At 40.5% G+C, this 25,191-nt stretch overlaps 1 protein-coding gene across 2 annotated transcripts in view; it reads right to left on the bottom strand.

The window, feature by feature from the left end:
• Positions 1-25,191, bottom strand: part of ldd (lipid droplet defective) — a 96,087-nt gene that overhangs the window by 68,319 nt on the left and 2,577 nt on the right. The gene's annotated exons all lie outside the window — the stretch shown is intronic.

The following is a 25,191-nucleotide window of genomic DNA, read 5'->3' as shown; positions in this document are numbered from 1 at the left end:
ATTTGGCTGGAAAAAAAATCCAGCCCCTTCTCAGGGGTGCTTCAATATACGAATTCAACTTATGTCAATTAAGACTGTGAACCATTTGCCGAGTTAAATTTAACTCGTAGTTAAAAGTGACATTTCAAAAGTTATTTCTTATGTTCGAAAATCCCCGTGCTGTCGATCTACCGGTTTTCGAGCCACGGTCGTCAAAATTTAACTTCTTGTCTGTCAGAAATAACCACGCTCGGATAGCAGGGTTAATCGATAACTTTCATTCATGGGTCAAATTTTAACCAATAGTTAAAATAATCCACCAAATGGTTCAGAGCCTAAGTATCGCAATCCATTCTATCCCCCTGACGAAATGTAACATGTTGTGTAATGTATCAAAAGCAGAATTTTATGAACAAATAATTAGTGACCATGCCACCTTAGACCTTAGAGAAGATCCACGCCAAATGACGGAAAAAAACGAAGTGCTTTTTGAATAGGCCGTATGTAACAAACGTAAACAAATTGACATTTTAGTGCTACCAGAAACTACTCTGCTTGCTCTTCCTAAAGGCAAAATGTGAACCCTATACAAAATTTCTGTTTAATTTTCTCATAAAAAAAAACTATTTGTCGTATGTCCCAACCGAAAACATAGATCAATGTTACATACGACGCCTAACTTTTACGGGAGTGTCAACCATCGTAAGTTATTTTTTTTCCTAATAAAAGTGCAAATTTTGCAAATCCCAAGGGGGAATCAACTCTGCACACAGTGCCGGAACACAGAACGACACTCTGTTCGGCACGTTAAGGCACACACTGATACGTATTACACGAACAATATTATATAAAACGGCAACACTGTTGATCGCTGAAGTATTTATAATCAAATTACCCGTTGCTAAGGTTTGTTTACTCCAAATGAAAATATCGGTCAATACAGTGATTAATCCTAGAATTATAAAACTTTATTGAGCTGTACCAAGTTTGGTGCCGTTTTTAAAATGGAAAGGGTATGAGATGAGGTAAGTATTGTCAAAAATTTTACTCGATTGAAAAAGTTAGAGGTTGTATCCAAGACACGACCGTAGATTTGACGTAGGATTACGAAACGTAGTTTTGATGTCACAGCAAAAGTAAAGTATATATTAAATTTGATTTATTAATTCGTTAGAAAAATTTCGATAGGTTGAAATTCGGAAGCAATTTGAGAGTTCTGTTTGTGAGGTGCTCTGTCGATGTCCATGTAGTACAAGCCAATCCTGGACGGTTTGTTTTGGATACAAGCTCTTACTCTTTAGTTAACTCTTTTATCAGTCATTTGTGGTCCTGAAAAGGACCGATGGATTTGAAGCTTGGCGGCCAGTTTAGAACAATGCTGCAGAAATGTGTCCTCGATGTTCTTGGAATCACAGAATCACAACGAGCAACTGAATCCGATCAGCGGTTGAGGGCAGCCTTGATAGCAAGCTGCTTGCGGGGAGCCTTTCGTTGTGTACTGGAGAACACCACCACTCACCACACGCAATGATTGAATGAACAGCGTTTGTTGAGACTCGATGGAATTCAATTTTGAAATCTGTGTTAGGGAAAGCGCTTTTTGCAGGTAATCGGTGACCATTTTATGATCATAGCAACACTTGCACATTTGTACAATTTTCAATAGTGACATTTTGAAAAATGATAAATCCTTAATTTTAACAGATTCGTAGAAAAATTTCCTATCGATTTGCGTATTCAGAATTAAAATCCATCATCTCTGGATCAAAATCAGCCCACTTTCATGCCGCAACCGACTTTGGATTCTGAAATTGCACTGTCAATGTTGCCTTAAAAATATATGGTATGTTTGATTTTAACATATGGGAACTGACATTCGATTGACGACCTTCAGAAATGTCCAAAATATACTCTTTAATAAATTTATGGTGGTCCTGAAAAGGACCGTTTTGTCGTGATGGTTGAGTATTGCTGAGCTATTATGTTGTTTGAAGCAAGGGTGCCGCGCTTGGCATAGATGACCCACAGCGACTCACGAAGAAACTGATTTTGATCCATAGTGGTGCGGCTTCTTTCTCCTTCTATGGATGCTCATGTGGGCTCTGCAGCTCACTGCTTGCAGGCTACCTTTCGTTGTGTACTGGAGAACACAGTTCAACGCCACACGCCGAAAGCACTGCTGCTGCTGACACCGACGACCGGACACAACCACACATGGTGATTGAGATAGGATCGAATTCGATTTTTAAATCTGTGTTAGGGAATGCGGTGTCTACAGGCAATTGGTGATAATTTTGATAATTTTGTGAATACTTTAGCAGATTGGTAGATAAATTTCCAATCGTTTGGCTTGTTTAGAATGAAAATCCATCTGCTATAGACAGACTTATATGTGGTCAAAACTTGACCTCTTTTCGTAATGCGGTCGATTTTGTTTTTTTTTTTAATTGCACCCCCAATATGTTACCGAAAGACGTAATCCTACGTCAAATTTATTAGATATAATAAACAAACTCAAATTTTGGGCGTACTTTTGGAAACAGTTGGAGCTGGAGTATGGCCAAATAAATCTCCACATGAAGCATATTAAGACCACAAACATTAAAGTCTGAATAAGACAGAGCTCTACACCGGGGGAACCGGGAGGGCCCCCATCAGGCAGAAATGTCCCAACAGCCGAAAGAAATTTAAAAAAGACTGAACTTTAAAAAGTGCATTAACGCTGCCAGTGTGGAGGGATCATCGCCCAGCATGTCGCGTATGCTATTTGGTAGCCCGTGGAGCTCCCGTAGGTTCTGATACTGAGGGCATTTACATAGAATGTGCTCGACTGAGGCTGGGGTTCTACAACCGACACAAGTCATGTGGAACGGAGTTCCACCGGAATTGTGCGAGATCTTGCTGAGACCGGTCTTCAAACGCGACGCTATCTTCTGATCCCACTGGTTCAACGGTTCTGTCCACTTTCTCGTCATCCCTTTGATCCTTCTGATGAAGAGGGAGTGGTTTTGGGCCCACTCCGCGTCCCAAGCTTCCCATACTTTGCTCACGATCCAGCGCTTGGCATCGTGTAACGGTACTTCGTTGGTATAACGAGGGACAGATGGTCCTGCCCAGCAAGAAAGTCAGCTTCAGAGTTGCCTGGTATTCCGCAGTGCCCCGGAACCCAGCAGAATACCGTGTTTGGTGGTGCGGACTTCATCGTCGCCTGTACCCAGGGATGAGTTGGGGCCTCGGATTTCAGAGTTTGTTTGACGCGGTGCAAATCCGTGAGGACCAGGATCGGTCGGTCCGAGGGCATTGTAGCAGCGATAAAGATGGCAGCAGCTTCAGTAGAGAAGACAGAACAGCTGGTTGGTGTGATGTTTCCGGCAAGACCGATACCGACTCCGACCCATTGCAAATGAAGTTTAAAGGAGATATTAATATCATAAACTATAATAATTATAAGCTACAGGTCTGTTGCGTTTGCAACCGCTCGACGAGCCCCTTGAAGAAATGTGTGATATTGTTGTGTGTTTGTTTGTCGTTCTTCGGGGTTTTCTCGGACACGCCCGTGCTGTCAATGATCACAGTCACAATAGATCAGTGTAAGCAAGCGACGGCACAGGCGCATTGGAAGAGCAAATCGCTCTTTGGCTATTCCAATGCGAGAAAACACCGAAGTTGTAAGTACTGTAATGTATTGTATTTTGATGCGTATTTTAATTATATAAATATTACAGCTTTGTAGCATGTGGTAAATATTGCAATTGTGCGTTTTATTTGCTCTGCTGAAAGATCGGTGCCCATCGCCATTGTTTTCAACAGGTCGATACAAATCTTGTACACTCACATCTGTTCCTTTACTATGCCCTGAAGACAAAACCCCTAGAGGCATCATGGTTTTGGGTAACTTTTACACCATTGCTTCAACTGGACTAACCTTATCGAATGATATTCATCGACAAGCAAACAATTGTGCTTACATTTTACTTATAGAGTCGCCGAAAAAAGATTTATTTTTGTCAAGCAACACCCTAGTCTATTTGCAAACATTATTTATAGAAGATAAATCTTAAACACAGCTTCCAATGTAATTGTTTCTTTTTCAGAAATATATTTCAAAAGCAACAACACCATCATTACCCACATTATCAACATGATCGAAATTAGGGAGCAAATTTAGGAAAAAATAACATTCGTTTCCGTTTTTCAATGAACCATCCATTAGAGCTTGAAGTTGTAAACAAACAATCTCAAAAGTCATTACTGCAGGGTTGCCAAACTCATAGGGTACTGAGACCGACAGCTTGATTGCCACAATGCGGCACGTTCGGTGTAACACTAAAGTACTACACTGATAAAATTGCAAATATTGTTTTTATGTGTCCCACACATAAATTTTTGCAATGTTATCAACAAATGATATCGATGTGTTGGACACATACTTAATATGTGTACACATAAAAGCCATGTGTAACTACACATACTATTCATTTGACTCATAAATTTCATGTGTGCTTCTGGGTGGATTTTGTTTATGTGTGGTCACATGAAAATCATGTGGAATTTTACATGGAAATTCGTCAATAAAAATGTGTGGAATTCTATTAGTGTAGGCACAGATTGAGATGTGCAGAGTTGTGTACCCCTTGGCAAATCATCAATGTAAACCGATTTTGGGTGACTTAAAAAACGATAACTACGCTTTACGTGAGATATTACCATAGAGGTAACTCTAAGACTAGTAGGTCCCGAAGAAACGTGTTCAACTTTTTGGCTCAGCTCTGGTACTATCTTCGGTCCCTAGGTAATCGATGCACCCCTCGAAACATGGGAAAATCCACGAACCCCTCATTTTATCTGTCAAACTTTCATAGAGAATCAAAACAAACATAGCGTAGTACTAGAATTCTGACCAGAATGGGATACGTTAATCGTTTGCATCTTTCTTTACCAAACTACCCCTTTGGAGATAAAACTAATTTGTACCATCCTAAAAGTTGTCTAGCTCGCTTTCTACTTCTATATGCAATTTTCACACTGCCGTACTCTAAACGGAACTATCAATTCTATACTTTCATCTCCTCATCTATCGTATAAAAATTACCACTTTAGTCTGTTATTTGAAATTAGCATCTTCAACTATGTAAATCGTTGACTTCACGCAGAAGTAATACTAAACATATAGTCAAAGTATGGCGTCTTTGTCTTTGTCCTTGAAATATGAAGTCATTCTAGGAAAAATATATACGGTATTTTGCTTAGAAATTTTGAGTAAAAATTCCTAAAAAGTGTTGAAACTCAACTATCTCAAAAAAGCAGTGTTGGCTAAAATCAAGATCAGAAAATCGAAATCAGCTATCTTTCAAGATCAAGATCACCTAAAATCACAGGCACCAATATCACAAGCCATCATCACCACGAAAATCACCCGTGATTTTCGACCAATATCAGCTGTGCTTTTCGATTCCCAAAATCAACCAGCATCAATATCAACCAAGATCAAAATCATCGAAAATCATGGGATTAGAAGATATGTTAAATTCTAAAGTCTGGGACATTCCGAAATTCAAGTCAGCATTCCGGATGAAATTAAAATGGTGGGTTTCAACCCAAGATTACTTCCACAAATCCAAGATGGTGGACCAAAATCCAATATGGCGGCCTTCGGACAGCAAATATGCATCTAAACCCATGCAATATGGGTATCTACGGAATGGGATTGATGAGTAAAAAGTTTTTTTTTTCAAGGTTTTATTAAAGAGATTTTTAGCCTTAGGCTAGTTCATCTCTATGAGTAAAGAGTGTCCCACATCAAATTGCATCACGAAAAAAAAACGTTGTGGAAAATTACCCATTGAGTATTTTCTCTTGAAAATTTGGGTAGCAGTAGTTTAGAGTGTATTGTTTACACTGTATTTTTATCGCTGTCAGTTTAGCGAAAGTTGGAAAAATGGTGTCACCCGAAATGCAACTCGAGAATTGATTTTGCGGAAGCACCTGGAAAATCCTCAACTCTCTCATCGGGACATCGGAAAACAACTCGGAATTGTGCAGTCAACGGTGAGTCGTGTGATTAAACGTTACTACGAAACTCTGAGCATCGAACGGAAGGAGAAATGCGGTCAGAATGGATGTTCTATTATTGATCAGGATCACAAGCGTGTCGTGAAAGCTTTTTTAGCGGAATCCCAAGAGAGCCAAGGGAGGGACTGCATACGTACGAAGTGCAGAAGGCTCCAAATCGTGACAAACGACAAAAGGCGGTGGGAAAGCCACGGACCCGGAAACTGTACACCCAGATGCTGACGAAGCCTCATTGTCTCATCATGGATGATGAGACTTACATCAAGGCGGACTTCTGGCAGCTTTCGGGGCTACTATTCTTCACCGCCCAGCACAAGTTTGATGTTCCGGAGGAAGTAAGGAAGCAGAAACTTTCAAAGTTTGCCAAGAAATACATGATTTGGCAAGCGAGCTGCTCATGTGGCAAACGGAGTGCGCCGTTCGTTACTACCGGGACTGTAAACAGGGAGATCTACCTCAAGGAGTGTCTACAGAAGCATCTGCTTCCTCTGTTGAAGCAACACGAGGGCCCTACGATCTGGACCTGGACCTAGCTTCGTACCACTATTCAAATGTTGTCCTGGAGTGGTACGGAGCCAACGGGGTCACTTTCGTACCCAAGGACATGAGCCCCTCCCCTCCAACGCACCGGAACTAAGGCCCATCGAAAATACTGGGCTATTATGAAGCAGGCACTACGGAAGCATCCCAAGGAGGTCAAATCTTAGGAAGATTGTGTGTGTGTATTCAATCTAACCCCCACTGGCCGGCAGTGTTATTATGGAAGAACTCTCTCTACAATGTCGCATTTATGGTCATTGTAGACAACTTTAGTCCGGGAGTTAGAAGGTGATAGCTCTATTGCAGATCCAGCAACTCATTTCTATTGCTTTATTGCAGATCCAGCAACCCATTTCAGAATGTCTGGAGAGTCACGCCCATTCCGAGGCTACTTTCACTTACAATAAGCCCCGCATGTATGCATCACCGTTATCAAATGGATATTGGTATGACATACACGCTTCCACGTTCGAAAATATTCTTTTCAAACCAAGGACGTTTTTAGTTTATGTTTGCTTAAATTGTAAAATGTATTTGGACTGGTCTCACCATGTTCACTTGATCCTCCAATCCATGCGATCCGTAGTTTTAATTTTCTCTAACCTTTGCAGCTCATGTCGTGATGCACCTTTATCATAATACTTCCTTGAACGAACACAAATTTTCTTGCATTGCCATGGTCATCTGGGAGGTGGTTCGCGGCCACCAGCTCCCACCCGTCAAGTCTTGGGCGTATCCAGCGAGGCATCTTTCATATTGCTCGCAATCTCCGGAACCGGCGAGAGACCAGCAGCCGAGCACTTTTGCAAGTGAAAACTTGCTGATTCATGGCTGAATCAGGACCAAAACTCGCGACGGACACATTACCAACACGTTCCCGGGCTAATTCACCAACCGGACCGGGTTCAAAATCATCCACGGTGACGAATCTCTCAATAGAACTACACGCCGAAAGTGTGCCATCCGAACTCGAAGAATCGGGCTCCCGGGAGGCAATGAGAACCTACACCGAACAATAGAATTGAAGCTAAGTCGTAGATTCTGGAGGTTAGATTCAATGTCAACGGGAGTCACTCAAGGCAATCACAGACAAAACACGTTACATCACTAAATGATAACTTTATGAACACTTGAAACTAAATTTCAGCACACAAATTAACAAATTTAAAACAAAAAAAAATGTTTAATTCGCTGTCGAAAAATACACAGCAAAAGAAAAACAAGTCAGCTTACAAGCGCAGCCTACTGTGTCATTCACCATGCAGCGTGTATATTAACAGAAATTACAAATTATCACTCGCGATGCCACTCATTTCTGATCCGGGAGAAAAAATCAAACAACGCAGATTGCGACATCTCTTCTGATGCTTGCAAACATGATGCATCACGTTTTCTTTCTCGATTCTAAAACTTCCCGGAAATCGAGAAAACCGTCCGGGAGGCAGAACGCCAGCGCTAATCCGGCAAATGCAGCCGAAAACTATGAAAGCCCAGTGCCAGTTCTTTTTCAGGTCAATTTACTAGATGTCAGCTCTTGAAAATGATTAGTGGTCAAGGCATCCCACTGGAGACACATACCGCATCTTACGAACACAGAAAAAAAAGTTGTTGAATATTACATCCAAACTGCTGCACATTAAGTCATTCGTTCCTAATAGCACGCTGTGCGATGTACACAAAATTTGAGAACAAAATCGGTCAAATCTTAGGAAGACCTGAAGAAAAAGTGGGTTTCCGTACAGAACAAGCTGTAGCCAGGTGTTGTACAGAACCTAATGAGTAGAGTTAAGCGTAAGGTGCGAGTTTACCGTTATGGTATTGAAGTTGAATGAATTAAATATGCCATAAGCTTACTAATGGGTTATATTTTTTTTCTGAAAGTTTTAAAAGGATCGGTCACCTATTTCTACAGCGTTTTTTCCGTCTTGCAATTTTATGTGGGACGCCCTTTACAAGCGGAAAGTCAACATCTGCCGCCATTTTGGAATTCAAGATGGCAGACCAAAATCCGATATGGTGGCTTATGGACAGCGAATATTCATCTAAACCCATGTAATATGGGTATCTACGGGTTTAGATGCATATACGCTGTCCGGAGGCCGCCATATTGGATTTTTGACCGCCATCTTGGATTCCGAAATAGCGGCGGATGTCAGTTCTTACTTAGACTGTAATACCAAGGTATTGATGTTCCATTTGGTTATTTTGTTACCCCAATATCAGCTATGGTTAAAAACAGCCTTGATTTTCTGCTTTGTGATTTTGCTACTCTCAAGATCAGGGAAGATAAAATCAACCGTGATGAACCCTACAAAAGTTTGAGCTGGACGATTTATCTTTAAGATAAACAGGTTAGCAAACAAAATCGAACTGGTTTCAGTTACAGATATAAAATCCCTCTAGAGTTTAAAGTTCCTTCAAAGCGATATAAATGTGGAAAAGTTCAGGCGTCCACCTCTTAGTTCTCCTTTTTGTCCACCTAAAATATTCATAAGTATTACAAACAATCAAGAGTTAATTAATAATCAACAAAGCATCCTATTACACTAGCAATCCCGCAAACTGATGCTTTCATAATTTTCAGCAATGTCAGGAATGCTCACGAACCCCCGACATTCAGCCAGAAAACTTACTAGTAACTCAAGCTATCTTCCAAATAAGCTACAAAATTGATTTTTTTTTTTCAAATGTTAAATTCAGTCCTCTACAACCGTAATACAATTATACAATTGCTGATCTCAAGATCAGCAGTTATTTTCGGCCGTTCCTGATTTTGGATTTTTTAGATTTTTTCCGTCACTGTATTTGATAATGTATCATATCCATTTTGCATCTTATTGTAAACTATATTATCTGATCACGTCCAAACCTGCACCACAGACAGTGCACAGTTATCCGGAATGTCTAGCAAATAAGCAAATAGGTTTTTTAGCATTATTGATGTGCTGTCAATATCGGACACACACTCTACATACAATTGAAAAGCATTAGTATGTACAGGTTTCAGAAGTATACGTTCATTAATAAAAAGAGATCAACTTCCCCCCCAGCTTTACAATCCCCGTAATCGTACACCCGGCGGATATTTTATCGCCCGGACTAGTAAATCGATTGTTTTATGTTTTGCATCTTTTTAAACGTCTCCCTTACACGGTAACCGCAAAATACCCAATAATGACTACAAAGTAAGCATTTTCGAGGGAAACTGGGACTACCCATTAAATGAGTAAAATGTTACCCATTTATGAGTAATTACAACTACAAAAACAAGTCGTAAATATTCATTTTTGAGTAACAAATACTCATAAATGGGTAATACTTTTACTCATTTAATGGGAAGTCCCAATCTCCCTCGAAAATGCTTACTCTGAAGTCATTATTAGGTATTTTGCGATTACCGTGTAGCTCAGTCGGTAAAGGCACAGCTACAAATCAAGACCATGCTGGAGGTGGCTGGCAGGGATGGATCGCTCTTTTGGGACTTTTTCGTTACTTTTTAATATAGAATGCTTCCGATAAATCCAATTCAATTTTTAGTTAACCCATCTTAAAGAAGATAGTTTAGTGATATTAATCTCCCTATCAAAATTCAAAATATCCGCACCATAGAGCCACACTCTATGTTCTCGATTGTAGCTTCAGTGAAAACACAGAGTGTGGCTCTACGGTGCGGAAATTTTGAATTTCGATAGGGAGATTAATAGCACTAAACCATGTATTTAAGATGGGTTAACTGAAAATTAACCATTTCATATTACAAAGCAACGGAAAAGTCCCAAAAGAGCGATCCATCACTGGCTGGCTGGGTTCGATTCCCGGTCCGGTCTAGTAATTTTTCGGGTTGGAAAATTGTTCGACTTTCCTGGGCATAAGAGTATGAATGTACACACTAAGATTATTTCACCGAAATCTGTGAAATTTTACCGAAATCTCAACAGCTGAACGTTTGATAAACAGTTCGGTGATTTTTCAAAGATTTCCTGTAATTTTTCACCGAATATCTGTGAAACATTACAGGAAATCTGTGAAAATTCAGTTCAGCTGTTGAGATTTCGGTAAAATTTCACAGATTTTGGTAAAATAATCTAAGTGTGTACTTGCCACACAATTATACGAAAGCAAAAATGGTACAGGCAGCGAAAGCTCTCAATTAATAACTGTGAAAGTGCATCTAGAACAGTAAGTTGAGGGCACGCAATATGCTAATATGCGATATGCAATAAGCTTGAAAAGCAAAGAAGAAGATATCAGAGTATTATGAAATCTTCTCTGCAAATCAAAACGACTTTAGCTATTTTTTCCACAGTTAGGGAGTACCTTTCGAATTAAAGTCGTTGTAGATAAATGGCAGTAAATATTACACTTTGCTGTACTCATTAACAGCATTAGTATTTAACGATCACTGAACATCCTTTCATACGTATTCATCGTAGCCACAAGGTTCAGTTGATCCGGTGAAAAATTATTGAATCGAATCATTTTAAGTGGCTGTGATGTACCGTTCTGATTCATATTTCGGATACTTTACAACTGTATCTTGAAATAGCGGTATTTCAATATGATATAAACAACAAAAACATATCACGCTTGTTCCTTTAGAGTCACCGCTTGGTTTTCATACGTATACATATAGGTATTTGATGTAATATTAAAGTGTCCGAAATATGAATCAGAACGGTAGCTCCCCGGAGCATCATTAAATTGATCTTTGCAAATATTTTGCCACCAGCGTTTCTGGTCAAGGTCAATTCACTTGTACATGATAATCATCGAATCCCGAAGAGCATTCTAATAATTATCCCAATTGAAAACCGGTTCCAAAGTTCTTAGTTCTCAGAAAATGGAAAATGCACATAAAATCCACAGCCATTGTGTGCTGCATCAAACAGATTCTACCTTGGCCGGTGCGTAATAAAAAATCCAGGCACTTTAGCTGTGCTGAGATGATGACCCTTGATTATGCTTCTACGCTTCTGGTTTCTGGTAGTAATTACGGCTCCTCTTCACGAATCTAGATACACATTCGACCGAACATTCACGTCATCCAAATTCGAATTGGCTGCCGTGCGTTGAAGGCGACACACACACACACACGTGTTTTTCTGGTAACTGACCGGTTCTTTCGGAGCTTCTTCCACTTCTCCAGCACCGCCGCGGCGGTTGGGCCTTTCAAATTCACTTCGATGCCCTCAGAGCGCAGACCACATTCCACAGACCCAACTCACGATTGCCACCTTTCAAAGTCTTCGGCCCTTTATTCAGGTGGGTGCCCGCCTATGTTTGTTTTTCTGCAGCACACCTTCAACACCAAACGGCCAACCGAACGAACTAACGAACGAACCAAACTTTCACCTTCACTTTCGTGTGCCGCTGCCGCTGCGGCTGTTGTTGCTGCTGCTTCTACTGCTGAGTGGCTGTTTAGTTCATGGCGATAAATTCGAACAAAATTTTCTCTTGCGGGCGCAACACTTGCTTCAAACTGGATCTATTACGTTAATCTGCTCGGTACAGCCTCCTACCACATATCGTTGACGGACTGAATGGCAGCGCCACTATACCTACAGGTAGGAGATAATCACGTTTGCTTCTTGATTTTCAAATTCACCACGCAGGCTCCGGATAATTAGCGCGACGAGGCCCGGTATCAGTCCGGCGTCGGTGTATGGCGAAAGTACGCGAAAACTTTGTTCAGAGCGGAGCTATGGATTATGGAATAGGGGAGACTGGGGCTCAGGCTAGTCGAGGGTTTACCATCCCTCAGGTGGAGGCAAAAGGTAAGGCAAGAGGTTTTCCAGCACAGCAGAATGCAGATTTAGGTGGAAAGATATGTTTTGAGCCTGAAAATGAATCTTAACACTAAAAGTCACTTCTACAAAGTTGTTCCTTATAGTTAGGCCCTCATTGTTATGACAATGAGTTCTAGGGTGGTTCTTATCACAGTGGAAATCAAAAATCTAACTTTTTTGTTTGTAGAAATTAAGGTATAAATTTTTGGGCAAAGTTATAGCTGAGCTAATTTCAAGCAACTTTGTTAAGAATAACTTTTTTGTATCTCTTAAATCAACCGATTTAGAGCTAATTTCTTGAATTGAGTTAGGTTGTTTCTACAAAAACAGTTGTTTTGCTCTAGTTTTCTTATTTAAAATTTCTTAGATCTTTAGAAGCGCAAATTTCTGCTCTCCAGGGCTTGTCGATATCTTTCGCCGATCAAGAGTTATTAACGTTTTTCTACTAAAAATATGCCCTTTACATATGTTTATATCTCTGATTTGGGCAAATAAAAAACAAGTTTTTTAACGGCATTTGAAAGGGTTTATGTTAGTCTCAATAATATGAAAAAAATAGAGGCATGTTAATTTTTATGTTTCGAGGGGTGCATCGATTAGCTTGGGACCGAAGAGAGTACCAGAGCTGAGCCAAAAAGTTGAGCATGTTTCGTCGGGACCTTCTACACACTAAGATTATTTTACCGAAATCTGTGAAATTTTACCGAAATGTCAACAGCTGAACGTTCGGTATGTTTACCGAACGAATATCTGTGAAAAATCATAGAAAATCTATGAAGATGGATTCCCAGGTTATTCCCCACGAGACTGGAAACAGAATCATTAAAAACAGTTCGTTGAGTTCTGTCAGACAAATAGCTTTCAAACCATTTATATGCAGTACTCGTAATTCTAAAGCGCTTGATTGATCTTAACAATAAGGGTCTAGAAATTGTTTCAAAAGCGCGTTTAAGATCCAAAAAACAGCAACAATCGTATATTCTCACTCCAAGTTATTTTGCCACTTCGCTAATACTAAATTCAACGCGGTTTTACAAGAATGACCTTCCCGATATTCCGATTGTTCTGGTATCAACAAACTATTACTATTTAAATACTCCAACAGCTGGCCTTTAACAAGAAGTTCTAAAATTTTCTCTAATATGTGCAACATGTTGATGGGACGAAACTCTTCGGCTTTAATCGTTCCAGCAACTTTTTGAATAGGGACCACTAAGGATTCCTTCCAAGTTTGTGGCACATGTCCAGTTTGTAATGTTTTATTAATAAGGTCCAGCAAGATGTGGCCAATGACATGAAAGCAATCTTGAATAACTCTAGCATTAACATTATCTACTCCAGCCGATTTTCCTAATGAAAAACAAATAACTCTAAGTTCATCTAATGTAAGTGGGTGAAAAACTTCAAATCTACAACTACTATTAACTGGCTGTTTTATTTCGTCAGGTTCATCGACCAATTCAATGGATTGATTAATCAATGAAACACTGTCTACAAAATAATCATTAAACTTAGCCATTTAAAAGTTATGGACCGCGGTTTGCAATTACTAGGTTTTAATAAAGATTTCATAATGCTCCATAACTCTTTGCTGTTGTTTTGATGCTCATCAATCTTCCTATGAACATATTCACAACGAGTTTTCTTTATCGATTGTGAATACTTATTACGCGCGATTGTCTACCTATTCCAATGATTGTCATTATTTGATCTACAAAACTTTTTGTACCATTTGTCTCTTTTCCGTTTAAGACGCAAAAGATCCCAATTGTACCAGCTGTTCGAGTTCTTCAAAGAAACAAACTTTTGCTCAACTAGTTGATTAGTACACGTTAACATGGTCTAAGACATTAATCACTAAGGTCTCATGATCGGTTATTTTCAAATCAGTATCCGTAACTGAACAAATGGAACCAAAATTGGAATAAACGTGGTGAATTAAAGTTCTACTGTGCCTGGAAATACGTGGATACTCATTTACCGTTTGCTTTAAATTAAAAAAAAACTCAGCTAAACGCTTCAAATGATTCGAATTATGGTTATCACGCCAATTAATATTAAAATCACCAGCCAATATATTTAATTTCCTAGAATCAAGGAATGTCTCAAGCCAGTTCTCTAAAACTTCAGAGTGGGATGAAAAACTCAAAATTTCCCAAAATTAAGTAAAATGAACTTAAATTTAGGGTATTTTTTTTTCTGTGAATGCTTTGGTTCGCAATCGCAAGCAGCGGTGCCAGATATACAAATATGTCTGTATTTATGAATTATTATGATTTTTGAAGTCTCGTATAGACCCAATACAGACTACAGATATTATACAGATATTTGAAACTTAAAACAGTCTTTGTAAAAAAAATTACCAATTGATTCAGAAATTTAATATAAATTAAACAAAAAAAAAAAAAATCGAGTGTGTGCATCTTGTTATGATTATGGTACGTTTCTAAATGGTGCAACGAAATCCGCGAATTGGTGTTGAATTTTGAGGAGTGATTCTGGCCACCAAACAGGTGAATGGTGAAATCACTTTTCCTCAGACAAATTGTGCCAACCCTACTTGCATTGCCACACTCCTCAGCGGCAGTTGAAAGGATTGTTTTGTCGTACACCGTAAACAAAACTAAACTGCGTAGCAGCACATAACATATCTAGATAGAGCTGGAATTAGGGCGTAACAGCTTTTGTAAACGATGACTTCTCTCGATAATTTCTCGAAAGTTATGGCTCGCCCGGGCAAATCGGAAAGACTTTTCCTACCCGATGGATATGTTGGTTTGTGTAGGCGTACCGTGAATTATTAGAATTCAACGAGAGAAGTCATTGTTTACAAAAGCTGTTACGCCCTAATTCCAGCTCTATCTAGATATGTGGAACTCGATCTTCAAAAATCGACCCCATTTCAGTGATTTCAAGTGGTATACTGCCTTTATACACATAAAGGTCCCATGTTCTATGCAATCCTTATGCACCGTGGGACTCTTATGCGTATAACGGCGGTATAGAAGGACATCGATCTGTCAAATTGATTATACCAGCTGTAAAATGAGAAGGACGATCAAGGGGATAGTCAATTCTTCAAAATAATTCTAACGTGGTTTATAATTCTATGTGTTCTTGGCACTCCTGAACTCATGTCTTACTATTTCTTTAACCATTTGTGTCCTTTATTTATAATTACATAGCAAGCTTCAACAAATTCATCACATTGCTTCACACAGCAAAACTGTGGTAAACTTAGAAGAAAAATGTATGTAACATTTTTTTCTGTGGACATTTTCTAATTTCTTGCAACCAATTGCATCGAACTATGGTTTCATTAGCAGTTAAGTGCTTACATTTTGAGGTTGTCAAGGTTTATACAGAAGTACCATTTGTAGTGTTTTGAGCTGACCTTGCATCGTTCCATTCGCAAGAATTTTGCAAGCAGGGCGATAAATGAAATCGATCGCTTATCGATACCTGTAATATCCAAGATTTCAACACTCCCTAAATTCTCAATTTTGAAAAAAAAATTCCTTTTTTAATGTAAACGTTAATATGTATCAACAGGATATTTCGTGATGTAATCATAAGTTGATGCACTTAAAGCACAGTAAACAATATATCAAAATACCACAAACAAAATGGTAGCTTTACACCTATTCAACGTAATCATCAAATCTTCGAGTTGTTTGCATTAAATTCCAATCAATTAACATAATTTCCGTAATCAATCCAATACAATTAGATCGAAGAGACGAAGAAATATTACATCTGTAAATAGGCAACGCTCTTCATTGGCTTCTAACTGACTTGAAAATATTAGTCAAATCCTTTGAAAAGGCCCCTGTCGAGCTAGTCGAAATAAGAATGCCCACACGTCAAACGCCGTCAAGCATTTAAACAGCGGAGGAACAAAAGAGACGACAAATTGTCTGGGCCTCAATTGTTTACATCTCATTGTACATTATCTTGACTATTGACAATTCGCCTTTTCGGTCACTCTGTAATACCCCGTTCACATTACAGCCTATATCACGTAATATAGGCTGTCTTGCAATGAACACTCATACATCTAGTTTTCACTGGAAATCCTATGTATGAGTGCTCATTGCAAGACAGCGTATATCACGTGATATACGCTGTAATGTGAACGGGATATAAGTCATTACTCCAATGATTAAAATCTCATAATCAGTTTGTGCGTGAAACATGGTGAACATTTCATCTCCCTTTCACTCATATGAAAATTCCGTAAGATTCTGTCAATCTTTGCGTGAAAAGACGGTGGCTGGCTGGTACCATGGTGATTCCATGCACAGATTGTCAGTTGCTTATGGAATTTTACCAGGAGTAAAGAATTGCAGAATCGCCGTCAACGTCAATGCTTACTGAGCATACAACCATATATCTGCTTTTCTTTCGTAATGGCCACTGCCGCAAACGTAAACAATTACTTTTTGCGTGAATTTATCGGAAATGAAAACTCACTCAAGTAAACCACCACGATTGTGTATAGAAAGAGTCCTCCTATCCGATAAAACTGGTGGCTTACATGGATTGATGTTGACATACGGGAATTTTACGAAAGACGCCATTATTTATGTTTTCGACATTGGTCCTTATGAATGCTCAGTGTCGATATCAAGAAAAATTTATTTTGGCAGATCCCTGTAATCCCTTCGAAACAGATGGCAAAGAAGTGAGGCAATCTTTGCGGTGTGTTACTCAGAACAATATGTAACGGGGTGAGGGTAACGGATAAAATGAAACTGTGTACATCTTGTCGGCTAAAGATGTCACTCAGCAACGAGCATGAGGATCTAGTGACCGCTCATTCGGAGACAGTAGATACAAGTCAGCACGTTTCGCCAATGTTTTCGCCAGCTGCAACAAGAGACGCTCTTTCGTCGGTAGGATCCGGTGAAGACTCTTCACCACTATTTTTACCAGCTTCAACGGTGGAAACTGCGTCTTTCATGGAATCTGTTCAGCCTTTGATAAACTTTTAAATAATAGGAGCACTGGCCGCATTTTTGGGAATATCTATGGATACAAAAACGTCACGACTGGATCCTTCAAGCAGTAATTACTGTGGTTACACAGTTCGCGAGATGTATTCAAAAATTGTGGGCACAATAAGGAAATAGTTTCCCGATGATTTTTTGCATTCTCTGCTTGAACATCAAGCAGTACAGTTCGGTCTTTGCTCGCTCTGTCGAGTTGTTCTAAAGTTTCTAGTTTGTTCCAAACATTCGCAGTTTAATCGCGTCGTCAGTAGTGTCGGTCGCTTCGTGTGATGGGAAGACAGCGCTCCCGGAGCAGGCTCCGAGAGAAAACGGAGAAGAAGAACAGCGGTGAGGGTAGCTTGAGTGTACCTATTTCGAATAGGTACGCTACTCTTCCCACCGATGTAGGGAATCCCACCTCAGCCACGGTGAAGCGGTCTAAGAAGAGGAAGAAAAATCAAGGCCAGTCCGATGGTGCGAGTGGACGGGACGATGCCACCGCGACGAACGTCAGCTTCATTGGTGATTTTGCCGACGCCGTCGACAACGAAACTGCTGCCACCCCGAGTGCAGCAAAAATGAAGCTTCCCCCACTGGTGGTGAAGCAAGTCCCACTCAACACGCTGATTGGCGATCTTTCATCGCTGGGCGTTGCAGCTGAGTTTAAGCTCGGCAGGATCGGCACCAAGGTGATGCTCCGAACAAAAGCGGAGTACGAAGTGGCCGTGAAACATCTGAAGGATACCAAGGCGGAATTCTTCACGCACGACATCCCCGGTGAGAAGCCCTTCAAGGTAGTCATCAGGGGTCTACCAAACTTCGACCCCAAGATGGTCGAAGCTGAAATCAACCGGTACAAGCTTGCCCCAATCGCTGTCTTCCGAATGACAAGGAGAGACGAAAACGTGAAGACGTACCCGGATTGTCTTTTCCTGGTGCACTTCCAGAAAGGGACAGTGACGCTCAATGCGCTACAAGCCATCCGATCAATCTGCTCCATCATCGTACGGTGGGAGCCATACCGTGGCGGCCATCGTGACGTAACGCAGTGTATGAGGTGCCTCAATTTTGGACACGGTACCCGCAACTGCAACATCAAGCCACGCTGCAGCAACTGCGCTCAAGAACACGCCACTTCCAACTGCCCTGCGGATGGAGCCGTGGCGATAAAATGCGCTAACTGTGGTGGTGCACATCAAGGTTCCGACAGACAGTGCTCCAAACGCGAGGACTTCAAACGCATCCGAAAGCAGGCGTCAAGCAACAATCAACCAGGACGCAAGAAGGACAAAACCCCATCATTCAGGACGGAGGATTTTCCGCCTCTTCGTGCTCCCCAGCAAAGGCAAGCGAATTCGCGGGTGCAACCCACCCCCCCCCCCCCCAAGAAGCTTCCGGTGATTTTGCTGGCCAAAGCTCTCCATCCCCCCCTGGATTCTGGAGACAACCAACAGCGCAAAACAACAACCCCGATCTGTTCTCAGCGGATGAACTGATGGAAATTTTCGTCAACATGTCCGGTGCTCTTCGTAAGTGCCGCAATAAGCCCGAACAGATCCAGGTGCTCGGTAAGTTCATCATCCAGTATGGCGTCTAAACCGCTAACTATCGTCACCTGGAATGCTTGCTCTGTAAGAGCAAAAGAGATTGAGCTTGCCGACTTCCTCCGCAAGCACAGCATCGACGTGGGCCTTCTAACCGAGACCCATCTAAAGTCCGGCGACAGCTTCTGGTTGCCTGACCACAACATTATCCGGCTTGATCGCACCAGCTCCAGGGGGGGTGGTGTTGCGGTCGTCGTCAAGAAAGGAATAAAATACCACACTCTGTCCCATATTCGCACCTCTATCATCGAGGCCCTTGGTGTGGAGGTGGAGTCGTCGACTGGATACGTCCAGTTCATCGCCGTCTACTGCCCTCGACAGTGTGCCGCCAGCAGTGGACTAGCGTCTAAATTTAAGAAGGACCTGTCCACCATCACCCGTACCGGTTCCCGCTTCGTTGTTGGAGGAGATCTGAATGCTCGTCATGAGGCATGGCGGAACTACCAGCAGAACCAGAACGGTCGTCTGCTGTTCGACCATTCGCAGCATGGGCTGTACTCCGTTTGGTTCTCGGACGAGCCAACATTCATCTCACCGGCAGGCAACCCATCGACGCTAGACCTGTTTCTTTCAAATACCGGCTTGTCCAAGCCGGTAGCCTTAAACGAACTCAGCTCCGACCATCAACCGGTGGTGGCTGAACTGGGATACAACGTAGCTGCTGCTCCAAGCCTGCGCAAGGACTACCATCGCGTAAACTGGGCCCAGTTTGGACGCGTGGTAGACAGGCACATCATCGACAACCCGCCGCTTGACTCCCTGGAGGACATCGACCGAGCGTTGGAAGTACTCCACCAAGCCATAACCGTGGCTGACGAGGCGTGCGTCCGACGAGTTCCTGTGAGGGGTAAGTTTATTGCTATTGATTCCCACACCCAACTCTTAATTCGCCTGAGAAATGTTCGTAGACGCCAGTTTCAGAGGACTGGAGATCTAGCGAGGAAACGTGAAATGGCCAATCTGAACAAGGAGATTGCTTCCAGAATGGTCTCACTCCGGAACGAAAGTTTCGGGCGGCTTGTCCAGAATCTGGACGACCGCTCCAGAACATTCTGGAAAGTTGCCAAGGTCTTAAAGACGCACCCTAAACCCATTCCGCCACTAAAAGATGAAAATGATGACGATCGGCTCATAATCACCCCTCAGGAGAAAGCAAATGCGATTGGTGAGCATATTGCCAAATCGCACTTGCTTGGCTCCAACATCCAAAGTCCGCTCGAAGTTCAGGTTGAGCAATGCGTACTCAACCTTGATTCCTCCCCTTGTGCCATCCCTCCGGAGGATAGAATCACAGTGGAACAGATTTGCTCAGCGCTGAAATGCACCAAAAACATGAAGGCCCGCTGGGTTTGACGGAATATTCAACCTAGTGTTGAAAAATCTCAGCATGAAGGTTCACTCTCTGCTGGCTGCTGTCTTCAACAGATGCTTGGAACTGCACTACTTTCCAAGTATCTGGAAGACAGCGAAAATCATACCTATCCGCAAACCCGGGAAGGACCCAACGCTAGCTTCAAGCTACAGACCAATCAGCCTCCTTTCAGCGCTGAGCAAATTGTTCGAGAAACTCATTCTCAATTGTTTGCTCAAGTTCGTCGAGGAAAATAACATTCTCCTTCCGGAACAGTTTGGGTTCAGAAAGGGGCACTCCACCAATCACCAGCTAGTGCGGGTGATGAATAACATCCGAAGTAACAAAGCTGTATCCAAGTCCACAGCTATGGCATTGTTAGACGTTGAGAAAGCGTTTGATAATGTCTGGCACAATGGGCTTGTATACAAGCTTTGTAACTTCAACTTTCCATTACATCTGGTTAAAATCACCCGTAGCTACCTCCAGCAAAGGTCGTTTAAGGTATCGTTGAATGGTTGTCTTTCCGACACGTTTTCCATCCCAGCAGGAATCCCGCAAGGCAGTCTGCTGGGACCCTTGCTCTACAGCATTTACACTTCCGACATTCCTCCCCTTGGAGACGGTTGCGTGTTTTTCCTGTTCGCAGATGATACCGCAATAGCCGTCAAAGGAAGGATGCCTCGCGAAATAACGAACAAACTTCAACGATGCCTTAACGCCTTTGCTGATTATGCCACCACGTGGAAAATCAAAATCAATGCTTCCAAAACACAAACAATCATGTTCCTCCATCGGCAATCACCCAAACTAAAACCGACTCCCTCTTGTACTGTAATCATGGATGGCACAAGGGTTGAGTGGTCCGCCGAAGTAACCTATCTCGGGATGTTGTTTGACGAAAAGCTCCTATTCCGCTCGCATGTGGAGAAAACCGTAGTCAAGTGTTCCGCCTTGGTTAGGAGTCTGTATCCGCTGATTTGCCGCAGATCCCGCCTCTCAAGGGTGAACAAACTGGCCGTCTACAAACAAATCGTAGCACCTGCGATCCTCTACGCTGCTCCGGTGTGGGAATCATGTGCACAGACTCACAGGAACAAAATTCAGGTAGCTCAGAATAGAGTGCTGAGGATGGTTCTTGATCGTCCTTTCGACACTAGAATAACAAATTTACATGAAGAGGCAGGCATTGCCAAAATAGATTCCAAAATTAACGAAATTAAGACTAAATTTACACAAAAATGTAATTTATCAGAACATGCTTTGATAAGCAATTTGTATATAGTAGGTTAGGTGTATATAGTAGTTGTAGGTTAGTTGTAGTTGTAAATAGTAGTTATAAGTAGTCTCCTTTTTCCAATTCAAATCAAACCAATCCCACCAAGGTGGTCATACTTTAAAATAGGCCTGATAGGACTAGGAACTGTAAATAATAATTAAAATCTCAAATGTACCAAAGTTGAAAAGACGCATCTGTGTCACTTAACAAATTCATACATGTAAACCACACAATCACAAGAAATAAAGATCATTTAAATGTCAAAAAAAAAAAAACGATGATTTTTTGAAGTTATCAAGTTTTGTGTTGTCGCTCAATACTCCTATGCGACTAGACTACCATGCGTCTCCATTGATTTATAGCTACTGTAACATGTTCACGAGGCATGGTAGTCACATACGAGTATTGAACGACAACACAAAACTTGATAACTTCAAAAAATATACTGATTTTTTTATATGTTGTGTAAAAAAGCCTAAATTTTCAAGGAAAAATTTAAAAATATATTGCACCCACTGTCTACAAACCATGGAAACCATAAAAAAAAAAACACAAATACAGCTTTCCCTCGAAGAACACGTTACCCACTGAGTTCTACCCACCGCTTTGTATCTGTGGGTTTTTAACCATCCGCTCTGATTTTCTGTAAGTGACTAGTTCTCCATTGGCACTACTCACATGTGGGTGCAACTCAGTGGGTAACGCGTTCTTCGGGGGATTGCTGTACAATCAATGTTTTTCAATGCAAAATAATTTAATATCAAAATAATTATATCATATCATTTGATATTTTAGCATTGATATCTGCTCAGTAGTGGTTCAAAAATTATAAATTTTTGAAGAAAATAAATTTTTTGGACAACCTTAACATGGAAATGGTCACCCATATATTGGGATAAGATATTGAGATTGATTGATATTGGGTAAAGTTTATAAACCACTCAAATAGCTTTTGAGTGACTTTCTATGAGTAAGCATTGCGATACTTTGGGGTTGGAATAAGATGGAGCAACCAAGTGGATGGATACCTACCGAGCATTTCGCAATAATGTATTGGTAATCCCTTTCGTGCAGCTCTTGAATGATGAACCACACACGTTGGTGAAGATTGTGATCTGCATTGAACTGTTTTCTATAATATTTGATGAATTTTTTGAACTAAGTGGGTATTTTTTCCAATGCACTATGACTAGAAAGTCATCTCATTTAGTAAACCAGAACTGGAAACCAAAAGAAGATGAGTTGTACAACCTAATTATTGGAAAATAGACTGAACCCAAGTAGTATTGCAAGTTTCATCAACGTTTTAAAGTATTCTATGTCCATATCATGGGCAACAACTCTGTGATAAAACCAAATTTGCTATTTGAGAAATTGGTTTCCTAAATGTGGAAATAATCCTTAGGATGTTTATTTCAGTGATGACCTCCAACTACTCAAGATAGATTACAATGAGGGAAAATCATATCAGGATGTCGACTCAATGAAGAAAACCAAATTCCTTGATATTCCCTGATTTTCCAGTAATTTAAAAAAAAAATCCAGGTACAGTGTCTACATGGCTTTGTTAACACGACCTCATCAGCTATTACTTTCCTCAGATATGTACTATCCAACATTAAACTCTAGCTGAAAACCAGTATATACAGGCAGAAATTAGCTGCAGAAGGCAATTGTTAGCTGTATAAGCAAGTCTGCAACCAAAATTGTTAGTTGAGTAGTGCTTTCTGGACATTTTTAATGAAATGTCACATGAACCTCCAACCCATAAAGAGTGGTCCATAAATAAATTGAATAAAGCTTTCGCAACATTTTATAGAATGCAAAAAAGATAGCAATCGCGTGTTTTCAAAAACGGGGAGACACCGAATTTTTCTTAATTCACAAATTGTTATCGTGGTAAGCGCCAGATGATCAGTTCAATTCATGATTAATAGCGATGTGTGAAGGAAACTGCTACCATCTTTATATCAATCTACAAACACGGTTTGCTTAATTGCTTAAAGTTTTCAGCAAGTTTGCTGGATTTACTCCATGATATGAAAAGAGGTCCTTGGTATGGCGAGCAGTGTTGAAAATATTCACCAAAACTCACTACGGCTCGCGAACTTTTCCCTTGTGGAAAATCGTGAAATATCGTGATCTTTGTCAACCCTGCTTAGAAGTTCTTTTCTGACTATTTTCGAACTCAACGCTAGGGGCAGACATTCATTCAGTTCTCCTACATTTTACATATTTATGAAACACTTGTCTTTAATACCTTGAGCACAATTTGAGACCCAGCTCCGCAAGATTCCTATGATTGAAAATCGTAAAAACAGCGCTTTTTGCTCCAAAATCCTCTAAGTTAATTTCATCGCAATTGCAATACTAAAATTTCAGTGAGAAGTCGATTTTCCGAGCTAACCAGATTTCTAATGGCAGCCCTACTTTTGCTCAATAAAACAAATGAAATTATCCTTAATAAGTAAAAAAAATCTCCTTAAAATAGATCGGGTTGCTCCTTAAATGATTGATCAAAATAGGGGAAATGGCTCTAATGTTGGCCTATGGATCTAAGATTGGGCCCATCGTTAAAAATCTGCTATTTATCAATTGTATCTAGATGAACACGTTATTGGGACGCTACTAATGGATATTTTTGGTTGCTGTTAAAAATTTAGTCGATTGCAGAATTTATGTATGAGCCCAAATTAGGGACACTTAGGCCGACATTAAATACATTTCCCCTACGTTAAAAATCTTAAAATGCTCAGTAAATATTTAAAGTACGCTCCCCAAAATAGAGAAAACTGTACATTAAGCATTTGAAAATGCTCCATAGTATGCACCGCTTTTCACCATTTTGAAGTCTAATTATACCATATATCATCGGAAAAGCTACTGTAGAAAGATTAATAAGTACCGTTCCGATTCAAATTTCGGACGATTCAAATTTCGGACACTTTCATTTTTAATTAAATATTACATCCAGTTAGAAACAAAGTAATAATGTTAGATGATCGTGGAGGGCACTAGTCAAAAAAATTTAAAAATTACAAGACATGTGGATCATATTCGACCGAGATAATCAACTTTTAAAAGTGTCCGAAATTCGAGTTTAAGTGTCCGAAATTTGAATCGGCACGGTACCATGAAATCAGCTGAAATGTTCAGTAAAAATGCACAAATGCACAGAATGATTTACTGAACATTTCAGCTGATTTCATGGTACTTATTAACTTTCCTACAGCAGCTTTTCCGATGATATATGGTACAATTACACTCCAAAATGGTAAAAAGCGGTGCATACTAAGGAGCATTTTCAAATGCTTAATGTACAGTTTTCTCTATTTTAGGGACCGTACTTTAAATATTTACTGAGCATTTTAAGATTTTTAACGTATTTTGATCAATCATTTAAGGAGCAACCCGATTTATTTTAAGGAGATTTTTTTTTACTTTTTAAGGAACATCGTCATTTTTTAATGATTCATTTACCTTTTTGCCATTTCCAATGAAGACCTGGAACACTCAATTAAGCCACTGTTGAGGCAATGCTTGCCTATGTTTCTTTGAATCATTATTCAATCATAAAAGTGCTACTCCA

This window comes from Ochlerotatus camptorhynchus, unplaced genomic scaffold (assembly GCF_037179485.1).
Source record: "Ochlerotatus camptorhynchus isolate MF236.1 unplaced genomic scaffold, CSIRO-AGI_Acam_v1.1 ptg000021l, whole genome shotgun sequence".
NCBI classification, from domain to species: domain Eukaryota; kingdom Metazoa; phylum Arthropoda; class Insecta; order Diptera; family Culicidae; genus Ochlerotatus; species Ochlerotatus camptorhynchus.
The sequence above is the reverse complement of the archived record's forward strand: the minus strand, read 5'-3'. Positions and strand labels throughout refer to the sequence as shown.